The 27,286-nt window shown below is 46.6% G+C and overlaps 1 protein-coding gene across 1 annotated transcript in view; it reads right to left on the bottom strand.

Moving 5' to 3' along the window:
• The window catches only part of LOC308336416 (cadherin-12-like), a gene marked incomplete at both ends in the record, with an annotated part of 96,709 nt that overhangs the window by 35,589 nt on the left and 33,834 nt on the right, over positions 1–27,286 (bottom strand). The window lies entirely within an intron of this gene.

Below are 27,286 nucleotides of genomic sequence, written 5' to 3' on the forward strand. Positions count from 1 at the left end.
GTATACTTTGTTGTAATGGATATTGGATAAATGTTGTGTAACTGAATAACTAATTTCACCTTCTGTGAGTTTCGTCCCTTAGCTATGTATAAACCACATACAATGGGGACTGTTTTGTAAGTAAATCTCACCCATATCCATGCATCCCATTGGTTATTAAAAAAAGAGGCAGGAAAAAAAGGTTGAGTCTTGAGTACCCCAGATCGAATGCAACGCCTGTCATGTCTCACATGTCTTTCCCACTGCTCTGCCCTTGGTCTGTCTACAGTACACTCTCTTATCTACTGAAAATAAAGCATAACAAAATGTAGAATCAATAGTCTTCATATAATGGGGCCCTCAATAATGTTCATAATGAGATTTCTGTCTTGCTTCGCGTCTTAGCGGTGTGTACATTTGGGTTGTCCGATATTATCGGCCTCTCGAAATTATCAGATTAAAAGTAAATATCATAAAATATCTATACATTTTTGTAACATTTATAGGAGTTATTACTGTATGGTGTGTGTGATATGAAATGTGAGCTTACCACAATCACAGTCAGTGTTGTCCCTGAACGCGTTCAATGACCGATCGTTCACAAACTCGTTCATATCTTGTGTGAACGTGAACTGAACGATAGTGTATTTCTGCTTGATGAATGTTCTTGTGAATGAGTTCATGGGCGTGTGAACGTCACTCTCTCATAGTGCACTTCGTTTAAGACTGTGTGCCAGATTTCCATCTAAACAGGCCTTAAAACACCAGACGCGCTGATCCGATCCACGCAGACACAGACAGCCAGGCACGGCCAGTCCCGACCCAAAACACTGAGGTAAACATGTTGTTGATACTGAAAAATAAATCCAATAAATAGCTTATTTATTTTGCTTCGAGGAAGGCTTTGTACATGATCCCTTCGGCCAACAAAACAGTGAAGCCTGATTTAATCTTCATCGTACGACGTGTTGCATGCTGAAAATAGCCGATCTGCAAGCTCACAGCGCGTCGCGTCAACAACACGTTGTTAGCCTGCATATCAGCTATTTTCAGCACGTGATGTGAGACGTTCAGAAAGTTCATTTCTGTTCATTTTTACGTGGCCCATAAAGACAGAAGCAAAGTGGAAAAGGATTACTGACTGATTCAGTGGCATTTCACATTGCAAAAAGGGTGCAGGAAGAGTTGGCACTTAAACATTGTGGGCACCTCAGTGTTAAAATGGCATTTTTCCACAAAATATAATAAAATAATTGAGTACTATAGACGAATAACAGTTTAAGTCCAAATAAGGAATTAATTTGGATAACGGTAATAGACATAGTAATGCCAAAGTATTTTTTGGGGGGCGAAATAGAACAAAAATAGTTGAACCATATACCTGTTTTTTTATTTATTTTTATTTTTAATGATGAACTAAAATAGTTCATTTTTTAAATTGTGAACTGTGAACTGAACTAGTTCATGTAGAAAGTGCACATTCCCAATTAATCATATCCCATCATATTCAAGGGCTTTTGGAGAGAAATGAGACAGCTTGAGTCACTTTCAAGGCATGTGATTTTGTTACCCGACAAGAGTTTCATCCATATTTGTCATGGCGAGTTCCTTCAGTGACAAGGTCGCTTATGGCGCCAGTTCAGCGTAGTAGGCTCTTCAGCTTGTGCTGATTGTCCAGCTGCAACATTATCCATAGGGCTGATATTGCAGCTGTCCAGCCATTGGAAGCTTACTGTATCACCCGCTTGGCCCTTTAAGCACTTAAATCCCATACTTCATTGGCCAGGGTTCCCCAGGGGTCCGTATTTGGCCTCTCTACTCTACATCAAATCTCTTCACCAAAAGTAGATTCAGCTATTTTTTTTGCTGAAGGTTTGCCTATTTTGACATGCCCAGAATTGGGAGGCTAGGATTCAAGTAGTTAATCACCCCTCAACCATGCCAAAAAGTGGGTGGGTATGTGATAATGATGAGTACTATATCGGGTGCGGGGGGGCATTTATCCTGAGCAAGCACACATTCCTAGCAGCCTTGGTTGATAAATGAATTAGCTATTGAATATTCTGTCTCATGAGCGAGCGAGTCATTTGCCATTCCCTCTTAATCATGACCTACTTATCCAAGAACTGTCATGTCGTATAGTTAAATATTACCCACATGACATTGACATCCATATGCTCGGATGCTTTGCCTAAGACATCCATGTTTGCCAATAGTTCCAGTCGTGGAATTACACCTACTTGGGCTACTCATTATCACCTGGATAATGTTCAAATGGCTGAAATATATATGGCTTGTGTTTTGTAATAATAATCAGCAAAATCTACAAAGTAACTACAGATTGTTGTTGTTGTTTTAGAGTAGAAGTCAGAGTATGAGACATTTTAAACACCGAAGAAAGTAAATAAAATACCTCAAAAGTACAATACTTGAATACATGTACTTGCATAACGCACAAACATAACAAGGATGAACATCAGCCGGGTAGGATTTGTTAAAGAGGACAGGTCTACTTCCTCTGATGTCAGTGCTGGTGCTCTTCAACACCACAACAAAACATGCTTGAAATTCTAGATGTGGTGCCACAGCCTTTGATATGTAAATGCAGACCTTCATTGCACTAGCAGTAATGCTGAATGGAGACACCAGGGTGCATTTTTGGGGGGATTCCAGGGTGGAATTTTAGGTTCTAAGATATTTTTTGCGAATCCATGCAGCGACAGAGCCTAAAACAGAATCCATGCAGCGACAGAGCCTAAAACAGAATCCATGCAGCGACAGAGCCTAAAACAGAATCCATGCAGCGACAGAGCCTAAAACAGAATCCATGCAGCGACAGAGCCTAAAACAGAATCCATGCAGCGACAGAGCCTAAAACAATCCATGCAGCGACAGAGCCTAAAACAGAATCCATGCAGCGACAGAGCCTAAAACAGAATCCATGCAGCGACAGAGCCTAAAACAGTAAAACATAATTTATACTTTACCATGTCGCAAAAAAAGCAACATGATCCATTTTTGAAGTACCGGTATGTATAACAGGGTTTGTGACAATCCCATAGGGAACACTACTGTGCTACAGTATATACTGTATTTGAGACAAATTTGTATTTAAATCACAGCAAATGCAAGACATAATTGTCATAGATTTACAAAAAACTATACTGCAAATGTATTGAGTAGACCTGCCAAATCTCTCTCTCTCTCTCTCTCGCTCTCAGATACTGCAGAGGTATTAGAGAGAGTCTCTTCTGCCCTTTCCCTCAGATCCCAGATCAGTGTCCCCAGACCCCCTGTATTGAAATGTCACGAAGATGTTTTTATTTCATTCATTTTTTAAAGATGAAGCTCCAAGCAGGATGTCATGCATTTTTAATAGAATCTCTGTTTTAACAAATATTTTTTCATGTGTATGTGTGTAGAGTTCAATGTGATGACATAGCCTCTCTCTCCTCTCCCAAGGCCCCTCATCCCCCCAGGCCTTCCTCTCCTATCCTGCTAATGAGGGGGACTCTCAGCCACCAGCACCAATGGGCCAGTCTAGTTTCCCCCATCCAAGAGGCTTTATCGCGTCCGAGCAGGTCATTAGCCTGCTGATTCAGCGGTTTCGACTGGAATGCAGGTATTACCCAAGGTAACAGGCTGAAGATTAAAGGGGGTTAGGAAAACACTGCTGTTTAATCTTTAATGTGTCCGGGCCGTAAAATCCCATTAATTGTGGTATTGTTTATTTGCACTACCACGTATGAATCATTAACGCACACTTGGCGCGGTTCATCCTTTGAGAGCTCATCAGAGCTGAGCTAATAAGGCGTAATGCTGCGCCAAACACCTCCAAAGCCTGATTTATATGTTGTAGTGCGCCAGTGTCACGCACAGAAAACAGCCAATATACTGTACAAGCTTACACGATGTTTACATGTGTGACGCATCTAAGTACTGTATAACTCGGGCTACATAATAAAGTCATTTCAAATCAACTCCCACAAACAATTCACGCTTTTATTTAACTTTGATTTACAGTCAAACCAAACGACTTCTCCAAAGAACGACCACATTAGTTCCACCGGTTGTGCGCATCATCGCTCAGACACCAAATTATAGTTCCGGCACGTCGAGCCGTCTCAATGTCAAAAGCATCTGCCGGAATTTCCAGCCGGTGGGCCGTCACGCGCCATCAGCGACTCTGCGGTTAGAGAGGGAGGCCCAGGTCTAATCATCCCTTTCTCGCGACCGGAGCGACTTATACTGCCGCCGGGCTGACTGACAGATCAACCAGATTCTGCCACATGGGAGAGCGCTAAAGACAAACCCATCGCCCCCAACCTGCTCACGGCCGTGACATCACCGGCCAATTGAGCAGCGAGCACAAAGAGCACATCATCATCGCACGCGGCTTACATGATTCACAGAGCTGTTTGATGTCCCATCACATTCAGGGTGGGGATGGGGGGGTCCTCTTTAAAGCATCAGGGGGGAAAGGAAGTGAATGCTAACTTGATCGAGCTGCCATCAGTCACTTTGGTTAGTGTCCTTGGCTGCCTCATAGCCTCCCTCCCTCCCTCCAACACCCCACAGCTCACTCACAGAGATGTGCTGTCCTCGCTCCTCTGCTGCAGTGGAGAGCATTGTGTGCGAGAGACTGAGTCACAGCACTGCTCTAAGGGGCTTAGTTGTTGGCCCTAATATATTATATAATTTTTATCCCACAATTTTGTAAACCCATTTTTTCACCCAGTGTCAATTATCTAATGTAACCCTGGGCGCTGCACTCCCCTGCCAACCTGGGGAGAGCAACAGACTGATCTCATGCTTCCATCTATGCATGAGGAGTCCAAGCCGCTTCTTTTCACCTGACAGACGGGAGCTTCACCGGTCGGACGTAGCGCGTGGAAGGAACAGGTTATTCCAACCAGTTCCTTTCCCCTCCATCAGGCGCCCCAGCTGTCCAGGGGGAGGCAGTAAAGAGACCAGGATTACCGCTTTTGTCCCCGTCTACGGCAAATCTCTGTTCCAAAAATAACCGGTCTACAAGCTCACAACACGCGTAGATCTGCTATTTTCTGCGAATGCGGTGCAGACAGAGTTCTAACATGACTTTACACCCAAGCAGAAATCTGTGTGTGCGTCATTGCCATGCCCATGGCCTTCACATTGACAAAAGCGCTTGCCTTTGCCTGCGTCAGCATATTGCAATTTGCATGCCCAAAAGTGCACAAATCCAGAAAATTATGGAATGAATAGAAAAGGAAAAGACGTAGCAGGGTGATACCGAGAGAGGACAGATGAGCTTGGAGTCAATAGGGTGGCCTGGTTTCCCCAGAGGTGTGGGGTGCAATAGATTAACTGCTTGAACCCCAGCATGCCTATTCTGGGGTTTCCTATTCCGATTTCAGCCAGTTTGGGTCCAAGGCTGTTGACATTCAGGTGAAAGATATGCAGTCCGTTGGCTCTGACTATGGTGCTTATTTCCTCCGTGGTGAAGTAGGAAAGCGGAGGGTCATTGATGGTGTCTATAGTCGCCGCGGGTTGCATTGGGGGAGGGAGGGGGGTGGAGTGGGGTCGTTGGGGGTGGGGTCCCTCGTCCAGGTTTGTAGATTCTGGTGGTAGGCCTGGAGCGTGAAAGTAGGCCGCGATCGTTTGAGGGGAATCCATGTAAGAAGCACGGGCCCAGGGTAGCCGGTTAAAACCATCTCTACAGCATTCATTTGGCCTCTTTCTACAGCATGACCTAAAATAACGACTGTAATTTCACCCCCTGCTGCAATGATCGACTCAATCTATAGAGCAGCTTCAACCACCATCTCTATGGCAACGCGGAGCCAAAGATATTTGACACTATTTTGTTGAATCCTTCTGTAACAAATCAAAAGATATTACCAATGGAGAAAAAAAGAAAGAAAAAAAAATTAACCCATTTTTTCCACCTAGTGTCAAATATCTAATGTAATCCTGGGTGCTACACTTCCACTGCCACCCTGGGGGGGCAGCGGACAGACTTCATGCTTCCTTCTATGCATGAGGAGTCCAAGCTCCATCAGGCGCCCCGGCTGGCCAGGGGGAGGTAGTTTAGAGACCAGGATTACTGCATGTATTTGTGAGGGTACCTACCCTAGGGGACACAGGGAGAACATGCAAACTCCACACAGAAAGGCCCTTTCGACAATCCCACCTAAAAAATAAAATTGTCTGCATTGTGCAGAATATCCCATTTCACAAGTTTTCTAAATGCATACAAATATTTAGAAAATAGCAGATCTACAAGCTCATAAGAGCTTGTAGAGGTGCTGCGACGTGTAGTGAGCTTGTATATGTATATATACATTAGAATTAATAGAAGTACAGGATGTATCAAGGCTGAAGCTGTTAATGTATGTTTTGTAATAATGATGACAATCCACAAAGTACCAAAATTGTACTACAGTACTTCAGTAAATGTACTTAGTTACTTTACACCACTGTCAGTCTGTGATGCCGTCATGCGGCAAAAGCATAAATTAGGCATTACAAAGTCATCATGCACTCATACGATCCAGAAAACTGCGAACGGATCAGTGAGCGGATTTGTCACCCGTGGTCTGTATTTACGAGACGCCCAAATGCCACCGGATTGATTCCCATCGATGGCAACGGTGCCCGTCAAGGTGTCATTTGTGTGTGAGGGTGGCCTATAGGGGCCGCATAATTACAAAAAAAGTGTCCGCTGTCAAAGTGTCCTTGAAACACTCAGCCAACACCTGATCACAGACTTTATGTCCCACTGGATCAGAGCGTCAGCTCGTCTAGATCGCTCGGTCACCCTCTGAAGAGTTATTCAATTAATGTACAAAAACAAATCACCGCAATCTATAGATTAGTTTCTAAGCTCTTCCCGTAGCTAAATACAATAAGTTATTCTAGTAGAATAAAGTATATTCGACAATGGGCTGTGAAGTGAACCTAAAGTGCACCCGTTATTCAAATACTCAAATACAGGGATTATGTCGCACGTGGTCCCGCTCTTACAGACTTGACCTGGGTTTGAATTTCACAACGCCAGTTTGTCCATCTCTAACGGCGTGTCCTATTGATGTCTGTTATCTCGGCGAGACACGATGATCTTGAAACCACCGCCTTGTCCCAAGTGCAAATGTCCATTATTGCTGTGCCCCTGTTCTTCCCTGATAGCCCACAGCTAAGGGTGGACAAAGTACTCAACCCCAGTATATAGATACTTTCTAGTATCTATATACTAGAAAGTATATAGATACTCCTGGTCAAATATTACTCCACTGCAAGTGAACGTTGCTCCATCAATGTAGTGGAGTGAAAGCAATAGGTATCAAAAAATACCAAGAACAGATACTGTTATGTGTACAGTATGTTGGGAAAGTTATGCACTTTGTTAATGTCCAGCACTGCCCACAGTCAAGTTAGTGATGTTAGGGTTAGCGGTCGTTTCATTATCAGTAGGAGTTGCCAGTGCAGAAACATGGACACAACCCCATGCTGGCTTTTCACCCACGTTGTCAATTATAGTTATTGTTGGTTGGAGCACCCGGCCAAGCCGAAGGCACTACACTGCATGGGAATTGAACCCGGGTTTCTACACCCTTCGACAATAATTGTGAGTTTCTGTTGGAAACAAAAAGTATAACAGTGGACATATTTGACAACAGAGGTCTGATTCTGTCATTTGCAGGCAATTAGTATGATTTGTGTATTGAATGTGCTTGAATGGCATAATATTATGAGAAGTGCTGACCAATAATCTTTAGAATTGGCTTTCCGCAGAGTGAAGAAAAGAGGTGTTTTGCTTGTGTTCTGTTTGCTTGTGTTCTGTTTTTGAGTATTAAATGCTATATAAAAACATTTACAAACACAAGATTACCCCATAATTTAATTAAACATTCTCAACAATGCGCCACTTTTGAAGTCTATGCCCAGATAATGTCTTACAGTAAACAAGTTTGAAGGCAACAACAAGCATAGTAGCCAAAATTGGACAGGACCTGTGATGTCATGGCATACTTTTTATTTGTGTTTTTTCTATTCACTTGGTCATTAAGATCCACAGAATGAGAGGCCTCTAGGTCGTCCTTTAGATGAGCCCTCCATCGTCGTTTCCAGTCATCCCGGTTCTCCATACATCTGGTCAGTTCGTTGGTACTTTGCACTGCTGCATCTCTCTTGAGTACATCCACGTATGTTAGCGTGTGACGTCCTCGCGATCGATGTCTGTGTGTTGGTTCCCAGAGCACCAGTTTGCTGGCTGGTAGTTCTTGATGCCTTTGGCAGTGTCCCACTAGTCTCATTCTCCTGGCTGCTATTTTCTGGCTCACCCTTGGTAATCCCTCATACAGAGTCTTGTTAGTGACATGTACAGTCTTGCTGATGTTAAATACTGCACGCAGCATTCTGGTGTAGCACCCGTCAAGGGACTTCTGCAGGATTGGCTTCAGGGTCCAGCGTGCACTGTCATATAGGATAACAGACTCCACTGTTCTCCTGCTCTGCCGGAAACATTGCGAAAAAAGGTTATGACCATTTTTGTATACCACACCATAGACAATCAATATAAGGCTACATTTCCCAAATTTCATCATGCTTTAAGCAGCATGTGACAATTGTGACATGTCAAACTAGGGGGTTTTCATGACTATGAATTCATTCCAAGCATTCGTTTTGCACGAAAACATTCCTTGGCCTAAATTCTGCCATAGCCACTTGCCAAAATGTGCCCAAATGTGCTGACCTCATTACATTTGTGCTGACCTCATCACATAGCCGTCATCACAAATGTGATGTGGTCAACACAAATGTCATGAAAACCCCCTAGTTTAACATGTCACAATTGTCACATGCTATACTTAAAACATAATGAAATTTTAAAAATGTTGCCTTATATTGATTGTCTAAGGTGGTATACAAAACTGGCAATAATTAGTTTTTCTCGCAATGTTTCCGGCAGAGCAGGCCTCTCATTCTGTGGACCTTAATGACCAAGTGAATAGAAAAAACACAAATAAAAAGTACGGCATGACAACACAGGTTAAACCCTATTCCTTGAGCTTTTGGGCCTGTGGCTCCCCGGCTATAGACAATTGCATTTATCTCACTATGGGCAGATGTTTTTCTCTTTTCTCATAATATTAGCAATAAATGACTTCACATAGACCCGTTTTAACTGTTTACAGTACCATACATGGCCTTATTTGTTGCGAGCCGTGTCAAACATCTACAGCATACCATATAGCCTATATTAACTGTGCTGTGATATGCTGGGGGGTATTCGCTCTCTATAATGAGATACTCCTGTATTTAAATGGATTCCCATGGATTTAAACCCATACAGCGAGTCTAACACTGCATGTTGTCATTAAACAATGTCATGTGGAACACATGTGGAACACATTTCATAAACATGTAGCAGGCAAGCGTGTCAGCCCCCCCCCTTCCATGTGCTTAGAGACACTGGACTTGATGATGAGGGGACCTGCAAGTGGACAAATTGATGTAAACAATATTTAATCTGACTGTAAGCCTTGCGACTAACAAAGCCCCGGGATATCATGCTATATGGTCCAGCTGTGTGCAGTCTGTGTGTGTGTGTGTGTGTGTGTGTGTGTGTGTGTGTGTGTGTGTGTGTGTGTGTGTGTGTGTGTGTGTGTGTGTGTGTGTGTGTGTGTGTGTGTGCGTGCGTGTGTGTGTGGGTGCTTGCATGCATGCATGCGTGCGTGTGTGCGTGCGTGCGTGCATGGACAGTTTGGACACATTTACATATATGTCCCTGTGGTGGAATCCCGTGGTGGACGTAATCTATTGTCTCTCATAATCTTGTGGGTTGCAGATGGGAGGTAGAAAGACACCCCCTTCCCATCCATATACTCAGGCTGGCTACCTTTTCTACTATATCCACAGACAGGCCACCATCCTCTGGAACCATTATCCTGGCTGATCCTCTTATCACAGGCAAACCTTGCAGTCCTTAACCCATTAAGACTTGAGGCCGGTTCTACAAATGTCTTCTAGTCTAAATCTGTATCAGTGGTGCTCAAACTTTTTCCATGTCAAGGAGCCTAAAAATCATATATATTTGGCCACGGACCGCCATCACAAAATATTTTATTCCAGAGTAAAGAGTTAAGTTAAACTCTGCGGACAGAGAGACAGAGAGACAGAGAGCGAGCGAGTGTCAGAAATAGAGAATGGAGGGCACATACTGTACCATATAAATAAGGCATCTGACCCCAGTTCAAATCCAACCTGAACCTGAAGCACTTACTGCATGTCATCCGCCCTCTCTTCTCCCTTACCTTCCCTGTCTCTCTGTTCACTGTCTATCTGAAATGCCCAGAATAAATCTTAACCAAAAAAAAGGAGAAAAAAGGGAGAGAGGCACAGTGGCAGAGACAGAGAGACATTGTCCAAACAGACTTTGCACTCCCCCTCCCTGGGGGTCCAGTGGCAATCAGAAACAAGACAAGTTCTGGGGCGGGGGTGGGTCCGGCTTCTGGAAACACAGCTCGTCATCTCCCAGTATACCTACACAGTCTCTCTCTCTCTCTCTCTCTCTCTCTCACAGACACCATTGGATTATTAAATTAGTCTTCCACACTACTACTACTCACACTTTATTTTCGCTCCCTGTTGATTTTTTTCTCCCTCCTTCTTTCATTATTCTCTTTCACTTACCTCCCCCCTCTCATTTCCTCAATCCCTCCCTCTACCTTTCTTTCACTATCTTTCTCTTCCACACATCCCTTTCCACAATTCAGCAAAAGGTGTAAAGGGGCTTCAAAAAAATGGAACTAACATAATACGTTCTTATGTACCGGTAGTTATATCACAAGGAAAAGAACATGTTCAAGGTTTTAAATGAAGAAATGCCATGCCATTTTACATTATGTTCTATATCGTCTGGAATAGAGTGGAAAACTCATGTCTGAAACGGTTACTTTTCAGCTGGATTCAAATAAAAACAATAGCTAAAGCATCAGATGTACAAGCTTTTAAGCTTGTAGATCTTGTAGAGCTTGTATAAGCTTTTAAGCTTGTAGATCTGCTAACAAACAAAACAAACAAAAAAATACACATTTGAAACTTGGAAATTGACGTCTTAGTCTTTGCTAATTATTTGGGGGCCAACTTACAGTATCCTCGCAGCCCAACCGGTAGGCCCCATGCCACAGGCTGGGAATTACTAAATTACCCAGAATGTCCCCCACTGCCAGCGCAGCTGCCAGCGTAGCCTCCAACGGAAAGGGAAAGCATCCCCGCCACCCCATTGTTGTAATGGCAGCATATCAAAGGCTGCAAGTGAGACAATGGCAGCGGAAAAGATGCCTCCTTGCCCATCCATCTAGGGCATTCGCCATGTAAACAAATAAATGTCCTCATTTACATCATAATTGTGCCAGCGTCGCATTCTGTGCCGCCATTACTCCTTGTGAGAAGGTCAGCGACGAGTGATGTATGGCCATTGGCTACAGACCGAAGTTGGCACACCGTCGTCACGCAGGCATATACTAAATGCGTGCACATGTAGAAAATGAGGAAAGTACACATGTTCACATACAGAGTGTTTAGTGTGCATGCACATGCACACAAGCACGCACGCACACACTCACATGGAAGTAAGGTGAGGTTTCATATTGTTGGGCCGGGCAGAGTTTTAACTCCTATCTCCATATTTCACCTTGGTATGTTTTTGAGTGGTGCAACCACTCCCTTACGGAGCTATGTGTGTGGCTGGCTGGGTGCCTGCCTGGGTGGCTGGGTATGAGCACGGAAATGGCATGGTTGTTTTTCACCACCTGTGCGCAACCTAACACACACACAAACACACACGCCCATATTAACTGTATATATGATGATTTGTGTTGTGAGCTTGTTGATTGGATGTTTAGCTTCTATCCGGCGGGGGATTGGGGCTTAAGAGGTTTGAGTGTTTTTGTGTGGGTCTTATGAATGTTGAACCAATAAAAAACTGGAGGTTACGCAGTAACCGTGGTTATATTAGGGATATGAGTGAAGCGATTCACTATGGGAGCGCTCCCTCTGAGCGCGAGACACAGAATAATTATTAATAAACTCACATTCTACTAGTCGAATGGGCCTTTGCGACATGCCGTATTCCGTCACCTCCCCGGGTATAACCGGCGAAATACGCGCATGCGCACTAATTCGGTGAACATTTTCCTTCTGCCGTAACAAGCTAGAAGGGTATCTTGGTGAATCGCTTCACTCATATCCCTAATATAACCACGGTTACTGCGTAACCTCCAGTTATATAGCGGAATATTCGCTTCAGCGATTCACTATGGGAGACTTCATAAACTCCCTTCACCATATCACTGACGTGACACACCCATCCGACAGGTATACCTCCGTGGCCACCTGCGTCCCTGACACAGTGACCACAACCAGGATTCGGGAAGACAGGCAGACGAAGGCCACCCGGGTCACCGACCCGCTGGCCATGTCCCTACCTAGTGAGGCGCAGACAGCCCAAAGGCCGTCTAGAGCACCTCAGGGCTAACTGGGCTGATGGTCTTGGACCACCTCATGGCTCCAGGGCCTAAACCTATGCCCCAGGCTCTGGGCTAACCTAAGTTACCTGAACCAGGGCCTACCTATGCGAACCGCCGCGTGCAGACGCGACACCAAGGACAGCATGAGCCAGAGCCGGCTCTGCTACGTCCAGGTTATAAAACCTCGCAAACGTCGACGGGGACGACCAGCTCGCCGCCGTACAGACGTCCTGTATCGAGACACCCTTGAACAACGCCCAGGATGCCGCCACACCCCTCGTGGAGTGTGCCCTCAGGCCATCCGGCGGGGGTGTACCCGTACTAGCATAGGCCAGTTGAATGGCTTCCACAATCCACCGGGAAAGCCGCACCTTCGTGACAGGTTTACCTATCGCCCCAGCGCCCCATGCCACAAACAGCTGGCTACCCTGCCTCAAGGGAGCTGTTTTCTGCATGTATATCCGTAACGCCCTCACTGGGCATAAAGAGTGTAACTTCCTATCCTCCTCCCCCGCATGAGGAGGTGGATGGAACGACCCCAGATCAACAGGAACACTCCGAGCGAGAAAATTCTTAGGCACAAAGGCTGGGTTCGGTTTCACCGTCACCCTAAGTCCATCTACACTGAAGAACATGCAGTCCGCACTTACAGACAAGGCATGCATGTCACTAACCCGCTTAGCGGTCGTCAGCGCGATCAACAGAGCGGTCTTGAGCGATAGGAACTTTAGCTCCACCAACTCCAGAGGTTCAAACGGCGCCCCCATAAGAGCGTCCAGAACCAGAGATATGTCCCATGGCGGAGCCATAGACCGAGAGACCGGACGTGCCCTGTTCGCGCCCTTCATGAAGCGACGTACTAGGGGGTATTCACCCAAGGTCTTCCCCTCAATACCTATGTGACAGGACGAAATGGCTGCCAGATTGACCTTCACCGTGGAGAAGGATTTTCCGTCGTCCAAGAACTCCTGAAGGAAGGTCAGAACTTCCTTCACCGAGGCCAGGTACGGGACTACTTGCCCAGGCCTCTTCAAACACCACCGTTCGAAGACCCGCCAGGCTACATCGTACTGTTTTCTGGTCGACTGGGCCCTAGCTCCCTGAATAGTCGCTATGACGTTAGGAGGTAGGCCCTCATCCTGCAGATTCAACCTCTCACGGGCCAGGCCCACAGGTCCAGCGTGTGCGGTTGGGGATGGAATATTTCGTGTCTCACTTGAGTGAGCAGGTCCGCCCGCAGCGGGAGCTGCCAAGGGCGGTCGTACAGGAGCGGAGTTATCTCCGACCTCCACGACCCCCATGACGGAGCGATCAGGATCAAGGTCAGGCCCTGAGTCCTCACCCTGTTTAGCGTGGGAAGGATCAGGGACAGTGGGGGGAACGCATATAGCAGAGACCGAGGCCACCCGTGAGCTAGAGCATCCAAGCCCAGAGGTGCCTCCCCCCCGATAGAGAAGAACAGGGGACATTTCGTGTCCTCTGTCGAGGCGAACAAGTCCACCTCGGGAGTCCCGAACCTGTCCCAAACCTGTGCCGCTACCGCGGGATGTAGAGACCAGTTCGCATACCTGAGCGGACCCCTGGATAGCAGGTCGGCCCCTGCATTCAGGAGACCTGGGACGTGACATGCCCTGATCGAGAGGAGGTGCTCGTCGCACCACAAAATCAGCTGGCGTGCTAGCATGTGCAGCTGGCGTGACCTGAGTCCGCCCTGTTTGTTGATGTAGTACATCGTCGTAGTGTTGTCCGTGCGTATCAGCACGTGGCAACCACGTAGAAACCGCTTGAAACGGTGTAGAGCTAGTAGAACCGCCATTAACTCCAAATAGTTTATGTGGGCGGTTCGGAGGCCGGCGTCCCATGTCCCCCTGGCCGTCCTCCCATCGAGGGTGGCACCCCACCCCGATAGACTCGCGTCCGTAGTGACCACCTTTCTGGAGAGGACTATCCCCATGGGGACGCCCTCTGTTAGGACATTTTGACCATTCCACCATTTCAGAGCCAGCACACATTCCGCTGTCACTAGGACCCGTCTGTGTCGCTGACTGCTGGGGATCCGCAGAGATCTCAGCCATGCCTGAAACGGTCTCATATATAACCTGCCTAGGCGTACCAGGGAGATGGCCGAGGCCATGAGGCCCGCCATCCTCAGACAAGTTCCAAACGCAATCTTGTGACCTGTTCTGAAAAGAGTCAAACATGCACGGAATGACTTGACTCTCTCTTGACTCAGCCTGGCCGTGAAAGAGAGAGAGTTCAGTGTTATGCCTATATAGTCTATTATCCGTGCAGGCACTAAAATACTTTTCACGTGATTTATGCTGAAACCCAGAGAAGATAGGAGACTCACCACTAGTTGAGTGTGGGACAGCGTCTCCGGTGGTGAGCTCGCGCAGATCAGCCAATCGTCTATGTAGGTTGCGATGCGGACCCCCCGCCGTCTCAGTGGAGCGATGGCGGCTTGTGTGCATTTCACGAAAACCCTGGGAGAGAGGGACATCCCGAACGGCAGCACCATGTACTCGTACAGCTTCCCCTCGAAACCGAAGCGCAGAAACTTCCTGTGCGGTGGATAGATAGGGATGTGAAAATAGGCGTCTTTTAAATCCACGCTGGTGTACCAGTCGCCCTGGCGCAGAGAACGCACTAGCGAGTCCGCTGTCAGCATCTTGAAGCGGAAAGTTTTCATGTGTCGATTGAGAGCACGGAGGTCTAGGATAGGCCTTAGCCCCCCCCCCTTTTTTGGTACGAGAAAGTATCTTGAATAAAAACCCATCTTGCTCTCGTTCGTGGGAATCTCCCTGATGGCTCTCTTGTTTACCAAAGAGACTATCTCCGATCGTAGTACATCCGCCGCCTGACCACTCGCGTGTGACATAACAATCTTCTCGAACACGGGTGGTCTCATTGCAAACTGTAGCTTGTATCCGCGGGCGATGGTGCGCAGCACCCACGGAGATGCACCAATCTGTTTCCACTGTTCTAAATGTAGAGCTAGTGGATTCTCTATAACTACTGGAGAATTTTTCTGTGGTACTATGCTGCCCCCTGTTGGACAGGGGCTGGCAGCGGCCTGACTCACCTTGTGAGATGACACAGAATTCTCCGCCACCGGCCTGGCGCTCATTGATGGTGCAATGGCGCCCTCTGGTGGCGGGGGCGACCAATCCTGGAAAATTTGGCCGTGACGGTGCCAGCAAGTGACAGGTCTGAGGCTGTGACCTGTCACTTTGTTGACACGTCCCCCCACACTTCCCGAGAGCCGCAGTGGCTCTCTTGAAGGTGGGTTCATGACCCTCTGGGTTCGGGTTTGTATTTGGGTTTTTTGTTTGTTTTTTATTTTGCAATATTTTATTACAGAAAAAACATCCACAGAACATTTTGCAATATGACATTCTTGTACATTTACAGAATATTTCACAGTGTGGAAATTGTGTACACTCTGAACACCAACGTCGTCTACTGCGATCCGGTGTGAGCACAATTTTAACCTCTTTGGAGGTGGTCCGCCGGCGAGGTCCGAGACCACTCCCGACGGATTCAAACCCAGAACCAGGGGTGCTGGGGGGCTGGCCCTCTGCGGCCCCCCGAGGCAGGGCCAGGCCTGCTATTTATTGCGGCCACGCCCGCGTCCACGTCCCCTGAATCCGCCTCTGCGTGATGGGGAGTTCTGGCGGCGGCGGTCGTCTCCACGAGGCGTTCGCTGTCTTCCACGGGTCTGGTTGAATGCACGTGACCCCTCCCCTCTCCCCGTGAACGGGGGGGGGCGGGAGGACGGACGCTCATTGCGGACTCTCCAGGCCTGACGGCTGTGCCTCTCGGCAGGCTGGCGAGCAGGAGGAGGCGGGGCTGACTGAGCAGGTCTACCCGGGCGGGGGAGGTGGCTCCCCGCTTCGGCTTGCCGTTTCTGCTCCTCTCCGGAGGCGATGAGCTTGTTTAGAGCGTCGTGGAACAGGCCCTCATGGGTAATGGACCCTCTAAGCATTACAGAGCGGACGTCACCTGGGTTTGGAATTGGAAACACGTCCAGCCATCTCACTCTTTCTTGTTGGACTGCGTTGGCCATGCCTCGTCCAACAGCCTCCGTGACGGTCAGCGTGAGCTCTATGATCTCATCGACGAGGCGTTGGGCCTCGGCCAGTTGGTCCGGAGTGGGAGCTGCACCCGCCTCGGCCAAGAGCATCGATAGGGAGCCCTGCAGTAGGGCCCCTGCGTTGGCTGACTTGGCAATGGTCACCATGTTGTCGTAGAGGCGGTTGAGAGCTAGCGAGGCGTCCTTGTCTTTCTTGTCAGGGAAAACCGGGTCCCTATCCATGGGGAAGTAGTGAGGGCTGTGAGGGTTCACCAGGTACCCTGCGGTGGCCCTGTCTATTTTTGGGAGTCCTAGCAAGCCCACCTCGTTGGCGAGCTCGGTGTCTAGGGCCAGCCCCCGACGGCGCTGCTTCTTGGCGTCAGAGGCAGGTTCGGCCCAGGTGTGGGTCAGTACACTTTTAAAACCTCCGGCGAGCGGCAGCGAGTCTTTAGGTGGAGGCTCGGTCCGCACGACTCTGCGGCATTGCCAGCCGTCCTCTGGCGGCAGGCCAGGGTCCTCTTTGGGCCAGTCTCGCCCGCACCTGACCGCTGCTGTTCTGTATAGATCCAGCAGCTCGGTCTCTCGCTTACGCAGCTCGGCTGTAGGTGGATTGGCCTCTGGTGGTGCGATGGCGCCCTGCACGGGCGCCACTTCCTGTCCAGCAGGGGCTGCCTGTTCGGCCGCCATAGCAGCTGCTTGGGCGTCGACGGCCGGAGGGTCCTCGGCCCGCTGCTCTCCGTCCACATCAACATATTCCTCCTCAACAATGACGTCGTCGTCGTCGTCGTAGTCGGAGTCGTGGACCTGGTCCAGCACTTTATAGTGTTGGTAGGAGGGAAGGCCGGTCTCCATGTCGTCGCCTTCGTCCCCGTCTCCGTCCCAATCATGGTCGGCACGTGGGGTGTGGGTCAAGGGCGGGAAGTCCTTGTCCATGTCAAAGACTGGGGGGGTCTTGGCCATCGCTACTGGGGCCCCCTGGGACTCGGAGTGCCTAGACGTGGAGGCTACTTCGTCTGGTGGAGGCCTACTTACCGTGGCCGACGCAGTGGAGCGGGGCCTGGCGCCTTGCCTGATGAAAACATCTTTCTGGTCATTATTATTATAATCAGCAGAGGGTAAGGGGATCCCTGAGCTCATTGGTACACACGAGGGACTATGGCTAGGCCGTGTGTTATTTACCGTGGCGGGGCCTGCACGGCATCCATCTTGTGCGTCTTCGAGCAGACGTTCCTCGAAGTCATCATAGTTTTCGTCGTTGTCGCGCTCGGGGGACTCGTATAACTTCCGTACACGGGTCAAACGGCGCCAAAGGTTGCGTTTGTCCATGTTCGCGCACTTAAGACATTTATCCGGAAAATCTAGGGCCTCTTCTGCGTGGTCGAGGCCCAGACAGTAGGCGCACAAGTTGTGCTGGTCCCATCCGGACATGGAGTTGCCGCAAGAGCGGTTCTTACATGTCTTTTGTTGCATCGGGTACTTGTCGCCTTGATAGCGGCGGGCTGAAGCTCTAGAACAACTCCGTTCAGACATGCTGCTGTGGTTACAGTACACTAGCAGCTAATAGGTACAGCAACGGAGATAAACGACACGGCTTGTGCAGCACGAGACAGTGTATGGCTTATACAGCAACCCGAACAAAAAGGCTAGAAGCTATCGCTTATGCAGCGGGGCTAACTAGTTCACAAAGGCTAGGCTTATACAGCAGCTAACAGGCTAGAAGCTATCGCTTTCACAGCGGGGCTAACTAGCTAACAAAGGCTATGCTTGTACAGCAGCTAACAGGCTAGAAGCTATGCTTTCACAGCGGGGCTAACTAGCTAACAAAGGCTTATACAGCAGCTAACAGGCTAAGCAGTTTTAGCTTACACAGCGAGTACTTACTTAGCGATAGAAGTCTTAAATTCGTGAGCTTATATCACCGAGGTGAGATCACCGATAAAGGAACCTCGCGGTACAGGTCGAATTGCAGACCCGTCCTTATTGAGATTAATTGTTTTATTTAACCAATATCGGAAAAAGGATCTCAGTGATATGAAAGCTTGTGTCTCACGAGCAGAAGAAAATCGAATTAGTGCGCATGCGCGTATTTCGCCGGTTATACCCGGGGAGGTGACGGAATACGGCATGTCGCAAAGGCCCATTCGACTAGTAGAATGTGAGTTTATTAATAATTATTCTGTGTCTCGCGCTCAGAGGGAGCGCTCCCATAGTGAATCGCTGAAGCGAATATTCCGCTATATAACTTTCTCTCTCTCTCTCTCTCTCTCTCTCTCTCTCTCTCTCTCTCTCTCTCTCTCTCTCTCTCTCTCTCTCTCTCTCTCTCTCTCTCTCTCTCTCTCTCTCTCTCTCTCTCTCTCTCATCTCTCTCTCTCTCTCTCTCTCTCTCTCTCTCTCTCTCTCTCTCTCTCTCTCTCTCTCTCTCTCTCTCTCTCTCTCTCTCTCTCTCTCTCTCTCTCTCTCTCTCTCTCTCTCTCTCTCTCTCTCTCTCTCTCTCTCTCTCTCTCTCTCTCTCTCTCTCTCTCTCTCTCTCTCTCTCACAGCTGCTGCACTGAGCTGAGAATCAATTATTCACTCAGGTGAATCTTTTGGGATCAAGGCATCCAAACACCTTTGCGTGATTCTACTGTGTGGCAAATACTAAAAATGTTTCCATTAACTTTTCCCCCCATTTCCTGAAAAGTAATGCCGTGAAACTAATTCCGCCCGACAGTCTCTCCTCTCTCCTCTCTCCTCCTCTACCTCTCACACATACATATACAGCTGCTGCACTGAGCTGAGAATCAATTATTCACTCAGGTGAATCTTTTGGGGATCAAGGCATTCAAACACCTTTGCGTGATTCTGCTGTGTGGCAAATACTAAAATAGTTTCCATCAATGAAAACAAAGAAGGATTTGCAGTATAACAGATAGAAAGGAGCGCATCCGTTTTGCCGGAGTAAAAATCCCCAACAAGGTGCTCTTTGGTACAAATTGATTTGAAAAAGAGGGTCAGAGACCATGGTACGCTTGTGGAAACAGTATATATATGCTATAACAGTTTGTAAGAAAACAAGAGACAGAGAGAGAGAGAGAGAGAGAGAGAGAGAGAGAGAGAGAGAGAGAGCGACTGAGTGAGGTGCATGGAAACTAAGCTACAGTTCCTAACCACACTCGTCCGCACTGTACCATGACATCATCCTTCCACAGATTACAATCACCAAAGGAGAGTTTGAAAACATGGCTAATTCCAAAAAAACAAGTACAACAACAACTGGCAACACTCTTCACTCTTCTAAATAAAGGTTCTGACCGGAACAGGTGCAATTAAGGCACCATGGGACACATGCAATTCACTCAAACAAGATTTGAGGGGTGGACATCATCACTGCATGTTGCTTGTCAGTATAGTCTGATTGAATTAAGTCTCAACTTGAGACTGTCGTTTTTGTTGCACATGGCCCAATACTGTAATGAAACTGAGAAAACAGGCAGCAGTCAATACAACAATGTCCCTTTCACGTAGTTGCTCTCCCACACAGCGTTGTCAATGCAGAGGAAGGGCTATTAAGTTGAAACATGTCGGTTGGTCTGTCTGTCTGTGAGAGGTAAAGACAGACAGACGGGTGGGCATTATAACTATATGCCTACATCCCAGCCAGCTAGCAAGCGATCTGGCAACACAATTGCATCAATCAGTCCTGATATGTAGCTGGGTACAACTGGATATGACGCGCGCACGCACGCACACACGCACACACTCACACACACACAGCATCATTATTCCAACGCCGCATTATTCCGATGGCGTGTTGGTCCGACTCACCCCATTACTAACCCTGTCCCTAACCCTAAACCTAGTACCTCCCTTCAGTAAAAACAACCACTAGAGGAGGTTTGAACAATCCTGAAATATAACTATGAAGTGCATGAGGAGGACAGCGAGGTTTGGAAAGGAGCAGGCGCAAAGCAGCGAGCAGATCTTGAAAAAGGAAAAAATATATAGTTTGAGGTGGGTACACATGCAATTCACTCAAATAGAACATTTTAGGGGACATCATCACTGCACAATGTGCTGTTGCTTGTCAGTACAGTCTGTTTGCCTTTTAATTACTTTTTCTCATTAGCTTGCGCGCGTTGGTCGGAATAACCGGTTAGCAAGTGGCCATGCTGAGCGGAGCAAAGTCAGCTTTGGTCGAGCAATGTTAGAGCTGTCATCCGTCACTGTGCGATGTGACAGGAACATTCCATCGTGTCAACATCCGACATCAAAAGGACGCCGCATGGTCAAATCCGGTACCAACTCATCACACGTTGTCATTCCAAGTGCGTGGAATGAATTGCAATGTTGCAAGGCGGATTCAAGTATCCACTAGAGAACTGATAGACAACTGGTCTATCAAGAATAATATAGTCAAGAGTCAAGAATAAGTAAATAATAATATAATAAGGGTAATAATAATAATAGCATACAACCTAGAAATAAAAGGTGTGGCACATTTATGTTTGGCTTTGTATGGCCAAGTGTTTCTCATTTCTGTAAACTATTGTTCTTTTGTTCAATATATCTTTGAAGTCAAGGTTATCTCAGTTATCTTCTCAGAAGAAGGCATTTAAAGCACAAATTAGGCTTCAGCAAAAACCTGCTACTTGTCCTGTTTTTGTCCCCTTTTGTGAGGAGAATTTCTTTGATGATGTGGCCACTGGGTTATGCAAAGTTAGCTTTGCTCTGCCATTTCCTATTGAACCTCTCACCCTCCTGCTAAGGAAATGGCATTTATATTCACCGCAGGGGGGTCACACACTGCTTTCGACAGAGCGTGGAATCTCAGTGGGGCGCTGTGAGGGAGTCATTGTGCTAGGCACTGCGCCGCATGAGGGTAAAGGTAGTTAAGGTAACATGTACAGTGTAAAGGACAAACATTTTGTCGCTGTCGGGTAGAAACAATGTATGTCCAAAACTATTACTTTCAAAGAAACCTGTGTACCAATGAATCAATGCGCTGCAGTCTATTTAGCCACCAAGCTCATAGTTTTCATTGGTTCAATATCTATACAACACACAGACACACTTAAATGGGACTGCTGCTCATTTTCAACATTAAACTATGTCATTACTATAGGCCTATACTTCAGAGGTGTTAAAAAAAATAAAGGTCCCCCACTGTAGCCTACAGAAGTGGAGAAACAAACAGTCGGTGTATTCTTTGGCTCGAATGTCTCCGACTCAAATGACGCTATACTTGACTTAAACTTGTTGCAGCCAATTCAGTTATAGCTATCTATCTATAAATGCACCAAGTCTCTGTGTGTACATCTGTAATCCACGTAACTCGAGAACTGTTCGCCCCACTACACAGACTTCAAATTCGACACACGCGTTCCACACCGCCACAGGGATTGCAGTGCCTGGTCTCAAGTTGGGCGGTCCCACAGTTGTCTAAAACCGCCACAAAAGGCCTCTCTGCCCAGGTTCTGGACAGGGCCCAAATTAGCCAACTGATCACCCCTGACCAATATGGAGCTGGCCTGTTCTGACTTCACAATGAAGTTCTGACATCTGCATAGACACCATATTTGGGCATGTCTGACAAAGAACTCCATATATGGGCATACAAGGGACACAGACATAATAAGTGGGTGGGGCATACATTTCCAACTTGCATTGTTCTAATCATGTTCTTGTTGTTTTTTTGTTTTGTTCTTGTTTTATATACTGCAATCATGTTTTCTGATTTACATAGGTAGAGGCCTTGTATAAGCCCCTTGGGCTTTTTTGCCTCAGCCTATCACTTTACCCTTATATTTATATGTCCACTGTGGTTTTTTTTATACTGTGCTGAATAAAGAAATACAAATAAAGTAGGCACCGTGCTAGGGTTATCTGTCTAGGGATGGAGTTGGGGTATTATTCTTTGTTGTTATGTTCTAGATAGAGTTCTCAAACTCTGCCCGAACTCGACCCGACGTTTTCGGGCCGAGCCGAGCCCCAAAGTTATGCGAGCCTCGGGTTCCGTGATTTCCCGTGATTTTTTTCCAAAGACTTTTATTATAATAAAAACAACAATTATGTTGTTTGTGTAATGTGCATTTATTTATTATGAAGAGGGCTGTGCCGTGCTGTGTTAATCTTGGCGATTAACCTTTTCTATGTGACTGGAGGAGGAGTGGAGGGGGGAGCGCAGCACACTGCATGACTGGCGTTCCAGAGCAGCAGCACGCAGGCTGCAGGCAGCACAGCTAACACTACTCTCCGGAGAGGCGGCAAAGACTGGCCTCAAGATAAATGTGAAAAAGACAGAACTTGTGAAGGTGAACAACAAACAGGACCTCCCAGTCCAACTACAGGGATACAAAATCAAAGAGACTGACCGCTTCACATATCTCGGGGGCATACTGCGCAAGGATGGTGGATCAGATGATGACATTAAAAGCAGAATAAACAAGGCCAGACACGTTCACCACGCTACGACCCATCTGGAACTCCAAGGCACTGTCCCTCCGAAATAAGACCAGAATATTTAACACCAACGTCAAGTCAGTTCTCCTCTATGGATCAGAGACATGGAGAGTGACAAATACTACCACCAACATACTCCAGACATTTGTCAACAGATGCCTAAGACGCATTCTGAACATCAGATACACCGATACAATATCAAACACCAGCCTGTTGGAGAAAACCAACCAAAACTCCATCAGCCAGGATGTGAAGAAGAGAAGGTGGGGGTGGATTGGACATACCCTCTGAAAACCTACTGACGACATCACTAGGCAAGCACTGGACTGGAATCCACAGGGTAAAAGAAAAGTGGGAAGGCCAAAACAGACCTAGAGAAGATCAGTGGAGAGTGAGGCAAAGGCGACCGGACTATCGTGGGCCCAGCTGAAGAAAACTGCTCAAAACAGAGTCCGATGGCAGGGTGTGATTGCGGCCCTATGCTCCACCTAGGAGCCTACAGGAATAAGTCAAGTAAGTCATGTAATTCCGGGTGTAACAGTACAGTGTCAGTACAGTACAGTACAGTACAGTACAGTACAGTACAGTACAGTACAGTACAGTACAGTACAGTACTAGTACAGCACCACTCGGTTCAGACGGGTCTGATTTGGGGTTACTTCATTGTGCGTGTGTGTTATCGTGGGCGTGTTACTGGGTTATGTCATCGCGCACATGTCTGTGTGTGATCAGCTCTGACACTAGCCTACTGCAAGGTACAGAGCCTCGATTACAATGAACTGCATAAACAAGACTTCACATACATTATAACAGAATATGACTTCATAACAACCAACATCTGCTATAGGTGAACATCTTTGCATGCATGCGTGCGTGCGTGCCTGCGCGTACGCGTGTTATTTTATAAATGAGCTACACCCCATGCTGTGTAGCCACATGCATGCCCACAATAATTGTAATGATAGTATATCGTAGCCTACTTATATGTGCATGTGCTGTGAGCTTGGAGATGGGCTAGTTTCACTATTTACACCGTAGTACTAGTGTTTAATATGTTTGGTAAATTTGGGTCACGCAGGCAGACACAAAATGTATCTTTTGGTCCTTGAGCTGAATGTTTTTTGGGAAGCCCTGCTTTATATTCCCCATTGCCGAATACCAGGGTCTGCGGCTGCGCCTGCAATCTTTTTAGGATTAGGTGTACCATTTCTCCAAAGATGGATCACTCAATTTTGGAAACGGATGTCTCAGTTTGTAATAGAACCCTCTCAAGGAAAGTGTTGCACATATTACTGAGCAGTGAGCACTCCACATTCTCTGTCCTTGGAACATATACTGTAGTCATCGATATCTACATCTCATCCACATCTCTGGGCAATGAGCCAAACTCTTAATACCAAAACACAGCAACATGGAGCAGTATTTGCTTCTCTGTCTGAGGTCATGCCTGTGGCAGTATAGTTATTATTTCAGCTCTTTGATATTGGATGAGTGATCTTTTTCTTTAACCCTTTTTTGCATCTGTGTGCTTTATTTCCAAGGGCAGAGGGAGAGAAAGGAGGAGAGACATGCGAGACAAGACGGCGGACAGATTCAAACCTCTGTCCCTATACTCACAAGGTCTGTGCAATAACTGGCAGAGCGACCAGTCACCCAGGATGACTGATCTAGTGTCATTGCCGCAAGAAGCCAAGCCAGTGAGTGAGAGGAGCACAGAAAGGAGGCCAACTCTTTAGTGGACAATGAAAAACAACTAAACAAAAACATAATAGAATCAGCAAGAAACAGGGCTTGCGGCCTCCTTGTATTGACAAGCGGTCAATAGAACATGATGCTATTCACGATTGTGGGTGTTGTGAATGTGCAATCAAACAATTTTGCAGCTCTTGTTTATGTGGTTGCAAGGAAGAATATCTTGCACATTATGCAAATGATGTGTGTTTGAGAATGGTGCATCCACCAAAATAAAATGCACTCACACTCAGGTGAGTGCATTTGGTGCAGGTGGTTTATTGGAGATAATTGAAGTAAAAAGAAAATGTTATAGAGGTTATAAAACTGGGAGCCAATAATGATACATTTGGCAGTTTTTGCTAAGTAATAGCATTGTAGTGGGGTGAGCTGCACACCGAAATCTACGAGGGATAATAACATTGGCATCATTTTTAGTGCATCCTTTCCTTTCTCCATCCTCCAAATGCAGTTTTAAAGTCATGCATTATTTACAAATAATAAAAGAAAAAAACACATTTAAATATCGTCTGGATAGTCTTGTTTTAAGGACACTAATTAACATAAATGTGTGGTTTAGAAATCACTTTTACTGACTGGGCCAATTATATTGTAAACATGTTACAGGGCAAGCTAAACGTATTATGTGTTTGTTTGTTTATATACTGTATGAGCATTCGAGAAACAATATTGAATTGCTCTGTATGCATAGCCTGCAGTTAATAATTTAGATTATGTCTTTAAATAGCTTGGTTATTTAGTGGATGAACACTCACTGCTATGGCTTCGACCGCTGTATTCCATTTGTCTCCAGTAAATGTAGCAAGTGTCTGCAGAAGGCTTTCTTCCTCCTTGCCAGCAAATAAGTGAATATCCCTGGCATTTAGCCATAGACTACAAGGTAATGAAATGACACCATCACCCTACAAAGCCTATATTTGGATACAGTGGTGTTAATAAGAAATGGGACAGATCTGCTCTGTGGTTCAAACAAGGCCAGATTTATATCCAAACACATCCATTTTGCCACAGGTCACTTTTCTCGGGCAAATTGATCGATTTGGGTGTATATGGCATAATAAATTAGCCCCTGGCACAGAAGACTCAGAGGCTCTTAGAGCCTGCTAGGGCACAGCACTCAACTACTTTAGAGCAGTGGTTCTCAAATATTTAATTTCCAAGGACCACTGCAGAACTCTGAGAGTGTACAGAATGGAATCAAAATGACCCACAAGAGGCTTTCATGTCGAGGAATCCCAAATTGTTCAGCCTCAATTGAAATGTTTTGGTTCCAAGGATACCATTTTTGTATTGTGAGCTTGTAGATTGGCTATATTTAAATAGCTCAAATGTGCATGCGTGTTTGAACTCTTGCCCCCAGACCCCACTTACAGTAGGTGCTATAGAGGGTGTGGTCAGTGGGGTGATGCAGTGGATAGAAGGTCTGGTTTGTGACATACTGTAAATGGCACATGTTTGATCCATGCATCAGCCAGTGTGGCTCTATCTGAAATGTCCTTTAGCATGACACTCAGCCCATTGCTTTTCATTCACTGCTTGTCATAAGGGACCGCTAGAGAAAGTGGAATACAAAACATGGCCCCAAAGAGACAGTAAACCATAATCAGAGGATAAAGAATAATCCGCAGGCCATGAAGTGGTGAAGGTTACGGTTGATAGCCGAGGCAAAGACTGTAAGCTACGTAGGACATGGAAACCCTCCCACCGCCCAGGGTGGTGTAAAGAGACAGTGGCGACAACAGAAGCCCGAAATACTTCATGTCACTCGTGTAGACAGTTTGCATAAAGTCCTCTGGTGGGATTTGAATGAGACAGAGTTTTGGTCATTAGTATAAATAAAGTAGATCAATATTTCTTAAAAAAGAAACGTGTTAAGATCTTTGAGTGTGAACAGCTAACGTTACCTTCCTGGTCAACATCCTTTCAAACCTTGTTGATTTGGATAATACGAATATTGCTGTTGTCTAAGTGCACCACAAACTGTTAATTCTTCTAAAACTGTTTCCGGGAACTGAACCAAAGCTCTAGCTGTGATCCGTAAAATACATGTGGAGAAAACAAATGGTCCACTGAACAGAGTTGTCCCCACTCTGTATTTACACCACTGAAAATGTATTCCAGTCGCGCTCCTCAAGAAATCCTGCCGTGGTCACGGTGTCCTCCTGACGGGAGCACTTAACCCCTAACTGTTCTTGAATGGCCGACAGCAGAATACTGTGGTTGTACTGGTCAGCTCCCAGGTGTGAAGGAATGGCTGTGAAGCGGTACAGCGCTCGAACACCGATGTGTGTGCTCAGCAAAACTACGGCTAAAAATGGTTTCGTAGAGTTTGCACTCTTTTACCAGTGGTTCTCCGTTGTGACTGCTGGGGGTTTTCTAAGCTGCAAAGCAGCTAATTGCATCCACCAGGTGTTCCCAGGTTAAGATTGATGACTAGATGAGCTCGTGCCTTGGGTACAGACTGTCCAGCGGGTCTATTAGAGATAATAAACCTTGTATCCCTCCCATCCCTCCTATCTATCCCTAATAGTCT

Source organism: Protomyctophum bolini (genome assembly GCF_963924005.1).
Source record: "Protomyctophum bolini genome assembly, chromosome: 21".
Classification (NCBI taxonomy): Eukaryota; Metazoa; Chordata; class Actinopteri; order Myctophiformes; family Myctophidae; genus Protomyctophum; species Protomyctophum bolini.